Source organism: Hemicordylus capensis, chromosome 2, assembly GCF_027244095.1.
Source record: "Hemicordylus capensis ecotype Gifberg chromosome 2, rHemCap1.1.pri, whole genome shotgun sequence".
Lineage (NCBI taxonomy): Eukaryota > Metazoa > Chordata > Lepidosauria > Squamata > Cordylidae > Hemicordylus > Hemicordylus capensis.
This window is the reverse complement of record NC_069658.1, coordinates 124,117,190-124,130,834: the sequence shown is the minus strand read 5'-3', so window position 1 is coordinate 124,130,834 and position 13,645 is coordinate 124,117,190. Positions and strand designations below refer to the sequence as shown.

The 13,645-nt window shown below is 45.1% G+C and overlaps 1 protein-coding gene across 2 annotated transcripts in view; it reads right to left on the bottom strand.

Annotated features, from left to right (window-relative positions):
* LOC128346326 (uncharacterized) overlaps positions 1-13,645 on the bottom strand; it is a 151,097-nt gene that overhangs the window by 67,692 nt on the left and 69,760 nt on the right. The window contains exon 2 of one of the 2 annotated variants that reach the window (XR_008316902.1): positions 9,583-9,832. The exons of the other annotated variant lie outside the window; for it this stretch is intronic. The gene's annotated coding sequence lies outside the window, so the exon portion shown is untranslated. Of the gene's footprint in view, positions 1-9,582; positions 9,833-13,645 lie in introns of those variants that run through there. 2 annotated transcript variants of the gene reach the window in all.

Below are 13,645 nucleotides of genomic sequence, written 5' to 3'. Positions count from 1 at the left end.
TTGGGATTGAACCGGTTCAGCCTGGTTTGACTGGCTCAATTGCCCTGCTTGTAAACGGGAATCCGGTAAGGGGGTTATTTACTGGAATCCCCTTTACAAGCAGGGCAATTGAACCGCGTCAAACCAATTCGACCTGATCCAACAGCTCATCCCAAACCACCACTGGTTCGCGACCAGACAGCTTAGTTTGAGTTCATTTTGAACCCAAACCAAACTGCCCGTTCCAATTCTGTGCACACCCCTAGCAGTCATTCTACATGCTTGTCCAAAGATTGTTATTAATCAATATTTGTTCAGTAATTCTGCAGTATCCTTCTATCTTGTGTGCTGGCAACACTATAGTGAGAAACAATGCTTTAAAACAGTGGGCTCCAATTATGTTCTGGGGCCTAATCCCATGAACCACTGCACTGAGGCAAGGTTCTCAGGATCAGGTATGCAGGTCCAAGCATTGACATGGGAGAACTGCTAGTGCTAATTCAGGGTCTGAAACAAAAACAAAGAAGCTTTTCCTATTTGACTATACAGGTGAAACTCGGAAAATTAGAATATCGTGCAAAAGTCCATTAATTTCAGTAATGCAAATTAAAAGGTGAAAGTGATATATGAGACAGACGCATTACATGCAAAGCGAGATAAGTCAAGCCTTAATTTGTTATAATTGTGATGATCATGGCGTACAGCTCATGAAAACCCCAAATCCACAATCTTAGAAAATTAGAATATTACATGGAACCAAGAAGACAAGGATTGAAGAATAGAACAATATCGGACCTCTGAAAAGTATAAGCATGCATATGTATTCAGTACTTGGTTTGGGCCCCTTTTGCAGCAATTACTGCTTCAATGCGGCGTGGCATGGATGCTATCAGCCTGTGGCACTGATGAGGTGTTATGGAAGACCAGGATGCTTCATTAGCGGCCTTCAGCAATTCTGCATTGTTTGGTCTCATGTCTCTCATCCTTCTCTTGGCAATGCTCCATAGATTCTCTATGGGGTCAGGTCAGGTGAGTTTGCTGGCCAATCAAGCACAGTACACTGTATACTTTTCAGAGGTCCGATATTGTTCTATTCTACAATCCTTGTCTTCTTGGTTCCATGTAATATTCTAATTTTCTGGGATTGTGGATTTGGGGTTTTCATGAGCTGTATGCCATGATCATCACAATTATAACAAATTAAGGCTTGACTTATCTCACTTTGCATGTAATGCGTCTGTCTCATATATCAGTTTCACCTTTTAATTTGCATTACTGAAATTAATGGACTTTTGCACGATATTCTAATTTTCCGAGTTTCACCTGTATAATACAGCTGTTCTGTGCAAGGAACTTGGGAGAGCACATCATGGGTCAGGCAGAGTTTGATAGCTAGTGACAATACCTTAAGCTAGTCTTGTGGTCAGAAGCATTAATTGTTCCCTTTACTAAGCAGGATCTGCCTTGGTTTGCATGTGGATGGGAGACTACATGTGAGCACTGTAAAATATCCCCCATAGGGAATGGGGCCATAGCTCAGGAGAAGACCAGGTTCACTCCCTGGCATCTCCAGATAGGGCTGGGAGAGATTCCTGCCTCAAATCTTGGAAAGCCACTGCCAGTCCATGTAATTAGACAATACTGAGCTAGATGGACCAAGGGTCTGTTTCAGTGTAAGGAAACACTGTTCCTATGTTCTAACAGTTATTCATTGGCCATATGATATCATAGAACCTTCCAACCTTTCCTACCAGAATGATATTTTAAAAGCAAGTAAAGCAAACTCTCCTAAGTCTTTGCCCCACTTTTCAGAATTCAGCTGTGGCTTTGGACCCAGGATGACTGCAGATGTGGTGCAGATTGTACAAGTTGCAGCCTGCACCATGTTACAGAACACATGGTAAGCTGCCCGCACCGTTATGCATGCATAGGCTTTGCATCCCATAGGTTTGCACTAGTGCAGCCACAGCTTTAGAGTGAGTTTATGTTCGCTTTTTTCACAGGACAATCTCACTACAAGGTGAGGAATTCCTGTAACTCTTTGGTGGCTACTTGTTCTTATAAGTGCTCCTTATAAGAACAGAGGTAGAATAATGTTTTTTAAAGCCTCAATTATTCAATAGAGGATTATTCATGGCAGACATGTATTTCACCACATGTGAAAACATATTTATAAGAATTTCAAAGTAACTACTGAGGAATTGCAGGTTTCTCTGTATAAAAAATGATATTCACCTTCAGATTCATTCTTACCATCTACTGATTTAAGGTAGTCCTAGATGCTCATCCTGTAGAGAATAAGAATAGTGAAGGTTGGGTCTTTTTTCAGGTGCCCAAAGTGACTGGCAGATGAAGGTTTGAGAGGTAGTAAATTTGGTGGGTTTATTTGAAAATCTGAGTTAATCAACCTAGTTTGAACAACTTCTTCTCCTTCTTCTTCTTCTTCTTCTTCTTCTTCTTCTTCTTCTTCTTCTTCTCTTCCTGTCAGCAACAATAGCACAGTCATTGGCAGAGGCAGAGTGGCAGTGGGGATGGGGGTGGTGGCAGGGGCAGGAGGGAGAGGCCATGAAGGCAGATGGCAGCAGCAAGCCCCATCCTTGAATCTCACCCCAGGGTCACCATCAACCTCACTAAGCCCCTGGTCAGCAATGCAGGCAAATAGCAAAGTGATGGCAAAATGATTTCACTTTGGTAGAAGAAAGGGAGGGAAGTGGACAAAGCTTCTTCTCTTGAGACAGAGACAACAACTAGGCACCAACTTTTAAGAGTCAGTCAAATCTACTCCTTAATATTTATAAAGCACTAGTCTGAGCACAGTTTGCTTTGCCTGCTGCACAGTGTGTCTGTCTGTGCTCCCAACTCTTGCTATCCTTACAGCTGAAGCCGAGCATGGTTGATGAACAGGAACCTGTTAGCTACACAAATCAAACAGGATCAGCAATCCTGTGTGTTTTGCTAAAGCAAAATACTCCCTATGATTTCAGGATCAGACTTCTAATCAACACTTTATTTTAGCAGAAAGAAAAATCTCATCCATAAACTTCTGAAAGATTAGAAAATGGAAATGACAAGGATTTTCATAAACACACACACACACACCACACTAAATTCAGCTTCCCAAGATCTTTTGCACAAAGAAGACAGATTTAAAGCCTTCTCTTTGCAATGTGAAAGTGAATGTTTTCCCCCCATGGGGAATAATCTTTAATCCTACCTTCTTCTTCTTTTCTTTCTTTTAAGTGTATTTGCACCACTGGAAAGAGAACTGTCCCCTGTGGGATACTATCTCAGTCTGGGTTTTAGGAGAAAGTAGAAGGCAGGAAAATGTCTATCAGTGCACTTGCTCCTTGAAACATGTAATCGTTTAGCTACAATTACCCTGTCTGCAATTAGCCAAAACCCAGTTCTGGATTAATTTGGCTAATTTACAGGTTGATGACGACGCTATATGATCTCTCCTATTCCCCTCTGTAGCTATAAAAGGATTTGAGCTCCTATTCTCCGGAAGGCACCTTCCCACATGAAATATCCATTCATCCATATTTAATACAGCAGCTATATAAAACTGTATTGGATACAGACTACAAATAAGAAGATAATTTGGGACAGAAATTTTATAATGCTCTTTCTGGCAACCGACCAAACAAATCAAAATAAAAACAGCCAAACAAGCTTAAGAAATTGATGTACCAGCCATTACAATTCGATGCTTAAAACTGGTTTTCTGAAGGTAAAAAATCTCTGTCTTTTTTCCTATGAAGATATTTTCCATTTCTTGGAATATTCTGTCTTGGGTCCACATTTCAATAATGAGGAGCACTGAAGTGCTGATATAATGGTTCAGCAATTCTCAATGAGGGTGCAGCATTCTGAATTAAGGGACAGAAATAATTATAGGAAATCACAGTGGAATTGTGACACTCAGGTCCAAGATTGTACAGAGTGTTGTTCCAAGACCAACAGGCAGAGAGGAGTACAGATTGTTCCTTGCCCACCTGTGAGTTGTGGGAATTGGTTGCCATAATCCCCAAAACAAAGGGAGAATAGTTTTATCTTGGCTACTAGACTCTTAACCTGGCCACAAGGTTCTCTGCCCCCCACAGGGCTAAAAAATGAGTAGAAAGCCCTGTTTGTATCTATGAAACTAGTGGCAGTAACTAAGGGATACAGAGGAGGAGTCCAGATCTGGAAAGAACCTGAACCAGATCCCTGAGCCAACACCCAATTTCCAGTCGTGCTACTATTTATACAGAGGATGTGTTCTGCCTGCTGAGGCAGGTAGTGTCCAGGTAGGAGGACAGCTGCTACCAGACACCTTCCAGCATGACTTCAGACTGAGAGTATGGGCTTACCTTGCACCCAAGTCCTGCTCAGGCCTGCTTGCCTTGCTTGCTCCAGCAGAGCTTCAGGGCCATCTTTCCATCATGTATATACTTCTCAACACCACTCAAAACCTGGCAAGACTTTTGAACTCTGTGACAACATGGGACCTTGCCGCCATCCAAAGAGAACTGATCTCCCAAGTTGGCAACTGGTCCAGGGCATTGCCCCTGGTGTTGCCTGCCATGTTTCTTGATGCCACTGCTGCCCCACACAGCTGACTAATCTAGTGAGGCAACACCAGAATCAGTACAGTCTTTTCCATCAAAACACAGTACAGTCTTTTCCATCGAAACGCCACAGGCAGTGGGAGGTGCCCATACCCGCCGACATTCAGAGATGAAAACTATTCCTTGTTTTTTAAAGGATCGTAGTCCATGCCTGCCTTCCCGCTCACCCACTAGCAACGTAACAGATTGCTCAAGTCTACTCTGACTGCTGTGTGCTGCATTCATGTCCTCTGCAACAGCCAGTTCTCCCCTTTGTTGATCAAAGGGAGAGGGTTAACAAGAATAAAGATAGATTGGGGGAAATAATAATGATCCCAAACTAGGTTATCCACAGTTCAAAACAGACCTCAGTGGTTGCAGTGTATACTGAATGGCAGGTGGTGCACATGCATTTGCACAGCAGACGAAATGCATCCTCTGCCCACGCTAGGATTTAACTACTGGGAACACTGGGGAGAGAGCTGAACCCAGAAGAATGGCAATTCATACTAAAAAAAAATCCATTATCTCAAGAAGCAAAAATGGGAGGTGGGGCAGGAATAGGGACAACAGAGACACAAGGACTTTTCAAGGACAGGTACCAGAAAATGGGAGCTGTTCCTGATAAATAGGGATAGCTGGAGTATATGGATGCCCTAGTTTTCAGACAGACATTACAGTGTTTCCCAATGTTTTTGGAGTCATGGATCGGTACATTATTCGTGTGCAGTTTCCCAGACCAGCCGTTAGTAAGGGGATCACCCCCTCGCCCCCACCCCCTGGCACCCCCAAAAAACAATTTCGGGCAGCTCTCCAGAGCTCATTTCCAGGTGGTCCTTGCTGCTGGATAATGTTCATTTCAAGGAAGCGAAATGAACATTATCTAGCAATGAGGGCTGCCTGGAAATGAGCTCCAAGCGGCCCCCGCTGGCCCCCCAATTTTTTTGGGGGGGTTATTTTTATTAGTGATGCCTCCAATGCCTTGCGGACCGGCACTGGTCTGGGTGGTTGAGAAACACTGATATAGACCACCTTTGGGGAACATAGGAAGACTCAGCAACATAGGAAGCTCAGCTGCTTTATACTGAGTCAATCCATGGGTCCATCTATTTCAGAATTGTCTGCTCTGACTGGCAGTGGCTCCATGGTTTCAGGCAGGAGCCTCTCTCAGCCCTACCTGGAGATGCCAGGGAGGGAACCTGGGACCTTCTACATGTAAGTGGATGCTCTACCACTGAGATGCTCTACCACACAGCCCCATCCCCTAAGGCAGGCTTCCCCAACCTGCGGCCCTCCAGATGTTGCTGAACTACGATTCCCATCACCCCCAGCTACAACTTATTGTGGCTGGGATGATGGGAATTGTAGTTCAGCAACATCTGGAAGGCCGCAGGTTGGGGAAGCCTGGCCTAAGGGGACTATCTTATAGTGCTCACATGTAGTCACTCATCCAAATATAAACCAAGGTGGACCCTGCTTGGCAAAGGAGGGAATTCATGTTCACTGCCACAAGACCTACCACAAGACTAGCTCTCCTTCACAGACCAGCTCTCTACCCCAGACTTGCACAGCATGATCTTCCAGTCATATTCATAATGTCCCAGTGATGATACAAAGAAAGGGTTCCAGTCAGTGGCATCATTTAGGGAGGAAGGGCAAGGTGGAGGAAATGTCCCCTGACTGCCTGAGGCCAGTTCACTGGTTTTACGCACTGAGGCTATTCACACACATGCGCAAAACCAGGCTAAGGGAACCCAGCCCAGTTTTGCACACACATGCGAACCACCAGGATTGGGCCATCCCAGCAGCTATACCGTGGCAAACCCACCTATTTAGCCACCCTTCAAAATAAGGTTAAGGAGTGAGCATTTGTGTCTACTTGCAGCTGTGGCTGGCACACTCAGGTTGGGGAGGGGTTTCCCATAATACACCTCACACTCACGCAGTGCATTATCGGAGCTCTGGAGAGCAGGGAGATGCGCAACAGCATGTCCCAGCACCCCAATCCTTGGAGCTGCTGGGAGAGCCGCTGGGCGTCTGGGTAGGCGATCCGTCCACCCAGGAAAGGGAGGACGATCATCTGCGAGGAAGGTAGGTTTAACCCTCCTTCCCTGCAACCCACCTGCAAGCCCTTCCCATGGATTGTGAGAAGAGGCTAACTGAATGAAAATTGGAATAAGCAATAAAACGAGTTTGTGTATTAGGCATGCCTGCCAAAGGCACAGATTGCTTAACCTTAAAAAAACTACATTAAACATGTGTGTCCTGGCTGTTTGGTCTGTGTTGATGACAGTGCTATTACTATTATGAAATTTTAAAAACTAACCACCACAAACGCTCTTAAAATTGACTGCTTGTAGAAATATAATCTTGGGTTGCTGAGACTCTTCTCCCTCAATAGGAATCTATCTCTTCTCCACTCCCACCCCACCCCACCCCACCCCACCCAGCTCAACTCAGAAGGATATCTGTAACAGTGCTCCTGAAAGGACCTTTTTTGTTTTTGTTGACCTGAGCTCATTCAGAAAACAAACCTTACATATGTAAGAGCTTTCGAGTTTCTCTCAGGATTAGTCAGAGCAGAATTTGGAACAACAATGAGGAATAAAGAGCAGCTTTTTAACAAATGTTAAAGAATTGTTATAGGAACCTCATGAGTCATCCAGTGAGGTCAAGCCTTATGTCATTTCTCCTTACAGAAGAGTTGCACCAACCATGCATCAACTGGAGTCATCTGTGATAGATACAAGCACAAAACTAAAAAGAACTGTAAGCTAGGTCAGATGACACTGCAGTTCATTTCATTAAATTATGTTAATGTTTGAGGTGACTAAAGGTGTCAGGATTTATTCACAAGCATCAGTAGAGAACAGAGGTTCTCAATCATGTGTCCCCAGATGTTATTGAACTACAAGCTCCTTCATCCCCAGCCACAGTGGCCAAAAGGAACATAGGAAGCTACCATATACTGAGTCAGACCATTGATCTATCTAGCTCACTATTGTCTACATAGACTGGCAGTGGCTTCTCCAAGGTTGCAGGCAGGAATCTCTCTCAGCCCTATCTTGGAGAAGCCAGGGAGGGAACTTGAAACCTTCTGCTCTTTTCAGAGAGGCTCCATCCCTAAGGGGAATATCTTACAGTGCTCACACTTCTAGTCTCCCATTCAAATGCAACCATGGCGGAACCTGCTTAGCTAAGGGGACAAGTCATGCTTGCTACCACAAGGCCAGCTCTCCTCTCAAGGATGATGGGAACTGTAGTCTAACAACATCTAGGGGCCCAAGGTTGGAAACCAGTGTTCTCTCTAACAGGGATTCCCAGAAGTTGTTGACAACTCCCAGAATCCCCAGCTGCAATGGCTTTTGCTTGGAGATTCTGGGAGTTGTAGTCAACAACATCTGGGAATCCCTGTTAGAGGGAACACTGTTGGAAACCCCTAGCATAGAGGACTACCAATGAATTCAACAGTACTGTTCAGCATACAGAGGGTTATACAGTTCTTTAACAGGCATATAAAGTCCGTTAAGCTAAGTCATTGTCCAGGACTACCCATCAGTGATGTAGCTACAATTGAGTGGATGGGTTCAAAGAACCTGGGCCCCCAGCTCCACATCTCCCTATTTTCTTCATTATCTTCCTCACTCTGAGGGGCCGCTGGGGATAGGGGTGAACACCGGCCCCCTGTCTCCTAGCTACGCCCCTGCTACCCATAGAATTTCAGTCAGGACAGGGCTCACTTCCGGTTTACTCTTTAGGGGAAAGGAGGGGCTGGTCAGTGACTGATCACTACAGTTTGCTTAAGGTTTTCTCTGGTTAAAACACCACACATGTGTTGGGAAAAGGGGATAAATCTGTTAGTATATACTGTACCAATGCTCCCAGTCTGGGACATGAGGTTTTGAGGGCATGTTCCTACTCAAGGAGCTGTCTCTCCCCCTCCCCCATTGACTAGAAGGAAAAGTTGGAGGCATGCAGTGTGAACCTGCCCCATGAGGCTGCTTCCCTCATGCCATGAGTGTAATTCCAAGTGGCTTCACTCAACATTTACCCCGAGAGCTGGAAGCTATGTGTGGGAAAGCTCCCAGACCACTGCATGAAGATAAAGGGTTTTCACCCTTTATCTCTGTGCCATTTCCTCACAAAAAAAAGTGTACAAAGCTGCTATGGGTCCCTGAAGGTTCCACTGCAGCAAATGGCACCCTCAGTGGCCTTCAGCAGAGTGGGTTGTTTGTTTGTTGGGGGGGGGGGGTTCAATGGAAAATAGTAAGAGGATAAAACACCTCCTACCTCTGTGCCACGGTCCCAATTTATATTAACTCCACTCCCATATGGCTTCTATTTTATACCCAAACAACCCCTAACTAGATGAATGTACGTAATTTGGCCATAATATGACAAAGACCAGCACTCTATATAATATACCACCTTGGTCCACATTCTAATGAGACCAATGAAACAGATAAAATGTCCTTATAGGCTATAAGAAAACAGTAGCAGAAGCTGGTCTCTAGAATTACCACCATTCAGCATTTCATTTCCCATTTTTCAGCCCAGTTTAGGAGTGAAACAACAACCAATTCTACCTACTGAATCCTACATTCCAAAGTTCTGCATCAGAGACCTGAATGTCTGTGTTCTGAATCCCTTGCCACTTGGGTAAACATAGTACATTTCATTGGATATATAAGCCATTAAAGTCAGTAAACAGCAAAAATGAATAAAACAGCAACTTACATATTTTTAACACCTCTGAGTCAAAAAAGAAAAGAAAAAAACCCACCACTTTGCAGCAAGGAAAGAGAACAGATGCTCTCTTCTAAATACTACAGCCACAACTGGGAATATGGAAGTTGTAACTCTTGCCATCTGTTTTCAACTGTTCTTTTTTGCCATGCCCTCCTAACATTCACTTCTGAAGGCAAAGCCACACATTGCGAACAGGAGAAATGAGGCCCACAGTGTGAAAAAGAGGAACTCTCGTTGTGCTCTCAAAGACATAGATAGATCAGTATTTAACCTCCTTGGTACTTGTCCATTTATTTATTTATTTACATTCATATGCCAATTGTCCAAAGATACCAAGGTGCTTTGCCACTATAACAGACATCATAAAAACAGAGAAGGTATTAAAATGTCCACTCCTCTTCTAACTGATGCTGCTTGAATGATCCATGGTGACCACAGGGCACGGCAGTCTCTGCAGCTTCTGACTCTTCTGGGTAGCAGGGGTGTTTTCTGAAGGCTGATGGAAAATGTAGCACCTGAGGCAATAAGTAATGGACAGCAATAACACAGTGTCCAGATCATGTCCTTGGTCTTCCCTTTGGCACTGCCTTCTAGGCAGCAGCTTCCACTGAGAACCTCTGGGGAGGGGCATATCTAGGGTGGGGCAGGCAGGGCACGTGCCCCAGGCGCCACTTGAAGGGGGGTGACATTTTTTAAAAATTTAAAATGTTTTTTAAATGGCCACCAAAAACAAAATGGCCACCACACATGCTCAAATGGCCTCTGTGAGGCCCTAGGCTATGCCAGGCCTCGCAGAGGCCATTTGAGCATACACGGTGACCATTTTGTTTTCGGCGGCCATTAAAAAAAATTTTTTTAATGGCCATCGCACATGCTCATATGCTCCCTGTGAGGCCCTAAAGGCCAGCTGAGGGAGGAGGAACCTTTGCAGACCCTCCCCCCATGGCCTTTAGGAAGCCCCCCAAAGGGGCTACAGGTAATTTTTTTTAAAAAGTTACTGTACACATGTTCAGTTTGGCACTATGCACAGAGAATCAGGGCTTGTGAATACTGAGCTGAAGCTTATGAGCTAGGATTGTATTCATTTGCTCTTACTTTGCTTCTTGTGATAAGTGAGTTAAATGTGGTGTCTTAATAATATGGCTATTAATGGTGAGTTTGTCTTTGAATCAGTGTGAAATCCTTAGTATTAAGGCCCACTGGGAGTTTCTTGCTCTCTTGTGCTCATTTTAACTGTCTTTCTGAAATGCTAGGATATTTTCCAAGCAGTGACACAGTTAACTCTGCATATCCTTTCATTATTTTCAGAGTATCTGGGAAAAGTCAAATTCTCCATTAATTTTAAATTTTATGTAATAGTGATGCTACAATGCATAGTAGAGAATTAGACAGGCACTTCTGTTTAGTTTTCCAAGTACACCTCCACATAGTATTTGGGTAATTCATGAGCCCCAGCATACTGAAATTTTTGGTTTTCCAGCATTTTTTGGTCTGGCTACATCCACTGCTAAATAGTTTTTGAAATATTAAAAAAATTAACGAGCTTGACTTGTATTTTTCAGCTGATATTATGGTAAAGTTATCTGAAAGATGGATGTCAGATGTTTGGACAGGGGACGCAATTTCAGTGCTTGCCCTATGCGCTATTTTCCCTAGATACGCCTCTGCTTCTGGGGAAAGGCAGTGGGGCTGAGCAGCTGAACTTCAGTCACCCCAAGCTGCTATATTGTCATAATGCTGTATTCTCTTTTGTCATACATTTCAACCCACTTGTTTTATTTAACTACTAGCTGGCCCGGGCGCAGAGCATCTGTGCCTCTCCTCCCCCCCATTCTCGGCCCTCCCCCATCCCTCTTGGCTCCCCCCCCCCTTTTCAGCCCCCTCCCTCATTCTCAGCCCTCCCCCTCCCTCCCACTCAACTCTTCCCCTGTTCTTGGCCCATTTTGGCTGCCACTTTCCCAACTCTCCCCTGCCACTTCCCCCTGCTGCTGCTGCTCCCCACCCACCTCTGCCGCTTTCTCACCTCCCCAGCCACTGCTTTCCCCTGACCATCCAGCCATCCATTAGCCTGCCCGTTTGCTTTTTCCCCGCAGCAAATTCTCGCAAAAGCTGCCACGCATGGGATTAGCGACAGGTACTTTTAAGAGAATTATATATATAGAAGATGGAGAAAGGACAGAGTAATTGACTCATGCTAAGCTAACCAGAAATGCCCAGACATTTCCAGAAGCCTAGAATACAACTAAACTAGAGACTACTAGGCCTAAATAATATAATGTCTGCACACATATTCAGAATATGTGAATAATGAGTGTACAATATAGAGAGTGATTAGAGATTGTTAGAGGGTGTCATTGTTGTTGTCACTCTTGCTGTTCCAATTTCCCAGCTGCAAGGAGAGAGTCTTAGCACACACCATCAGGAAACCCTGCAAAGGACTATCCCTGACTATTCGGCTCCCCTCTCCTGCCCCCAGTGCTTCAGCTCTTTTATTGTACCAAGGAGTTTAATCATAACAAAGTCATGCTTTCACTTATATGTTAATGTTAGTCATGGCTGAGCACCCATGTGGTGTGTAGAAGGCTTGCATGTGTAGGGATGATGAAAAGTAATAGCAAGTTTAGGACCAAAACATCGTGTGTGGTTTTGCGTTTTTTTTAACCCATGTCACTTTTATTCTATGGAGCCAAATCCATAAAAATGTAATCATACCAAGGCACTATTGAAAGGTTTTACTGGATCTTCGGACAATGGGGCATGTATTAATCCTTCTTTAATCTGATGGCAGGATTAGCAAAATGATGGTGCAGTTCATATCAAGAACTTCTGTTAAGTTTCTTAAAATACAATGGTAAGAGAATTTTGCACATATATAATACTTAGTATCCAATTGTTCAAAGTGCATGACTGACATTATCACAGTAATCCTTTTAGATTGTGAGTCCCTTTGGCACAGGGAACTATTTCCTTATCCATTGTGCTATGTAAAGTGCTTTGTTGGAAAGCGGGATATAAATATTCCTAATAATAATATTAATCATTACAGCAACCAGGGGAAGGGGAACCAGTGCGATATACCAGGAAGCATGTGGACTTGAACTAGGGATGTGCAAACAGGTTCAGTGTTGAACAGGTTTGACATTGAACCTGTTCAGTTCGATGGTCTGATATCGAACTGAACCCCCTCCGGTGGGGTCATGATTTTTTACTCACCCCCTCTGGAGGGCTTCTCAAGGCCACGGGTGGTATCTGGAGGTTTCCCCTCTCCCCACTGGCCTCCATTATGTGGCAAATCATCCAGTTGGGACAGTTCTTGGCCTGTTCCAGGCCTCACCCCCATGGTGGTGGCCATTTTGGAGGCTGCTGTGCATGCCCAATAGGTCATGACCCAGGCTATGCATAGGCCCATTGGGCATGCATGGCAGCCTCCAAAATGGCCATCACTGTGGGGGTGAGGCCCAGAAGCGGCCAAAAACCACCCAAACCAGATAATTTGCCACATAATGGAGACTGGCAGGAAGGTGAAACCTACACACACACACACACACACACACACACACACACACACACACACACAGTGGCCTTGGAGAAGGCCCCCGGAGGGAGGGAGTAAAAAATAATTAAAAAAAAATAAATGATGGAAAAAAAACACCAAACCAAACTGGGGGGGGGTGTTCAAGGGGGTGCAAAACTGAACTGGCTCAGTCCAGTTCGGGTCTGGTTTGGACATTAACCGAACCAGACCGGCCAGTGTTGTGCACAACCCTAATTTGGACCAGGGAGACATGGAGGCTATTCACATGATTGTAGAAAATTGGGCTATCCTCCACTAGCCTGATTTTCTACAATCATGAGAACCACTGGTCTCGGCTGTGAGTAACCCGCTCAAGTAGCTCGCCCCTTAAACTGGGTTTGCAGAGCGCTCCACAAACCCAGTTTTGGGGATCGTGAGTAGCCGTGGCGCTGCTCTGCACCGTGGCTACTCATGAGTAAACCCCCAGTGGGAGGCTGAAAAGCAGCGTCCCAGCTCGGGGGTCTCTCCAGTATGCCTTGCGTGCTCTTGCTGGGCATACTGGAGTTTCCGGGGGGCACACGGCCCCCAAACTCCCCAGCCCCTTCCGGTTCTGCCACGGAGCCGCCAGTCGTGGGGACGGCCGATCTGGCTGCCCAGGGCTCCCACCCTGCTAATCAGCAGGGAGAGTGGGCTTAGCTTTACAAACCGGGTCTCACTGATCGTGAGACCTGGCTCATGGGCTAGGGTTGGAACTGACTAGGTGCCTGAGCAAACGTCTTTTGAATAAGCTCATGGGGAGGAAGGGCTCAAGTAT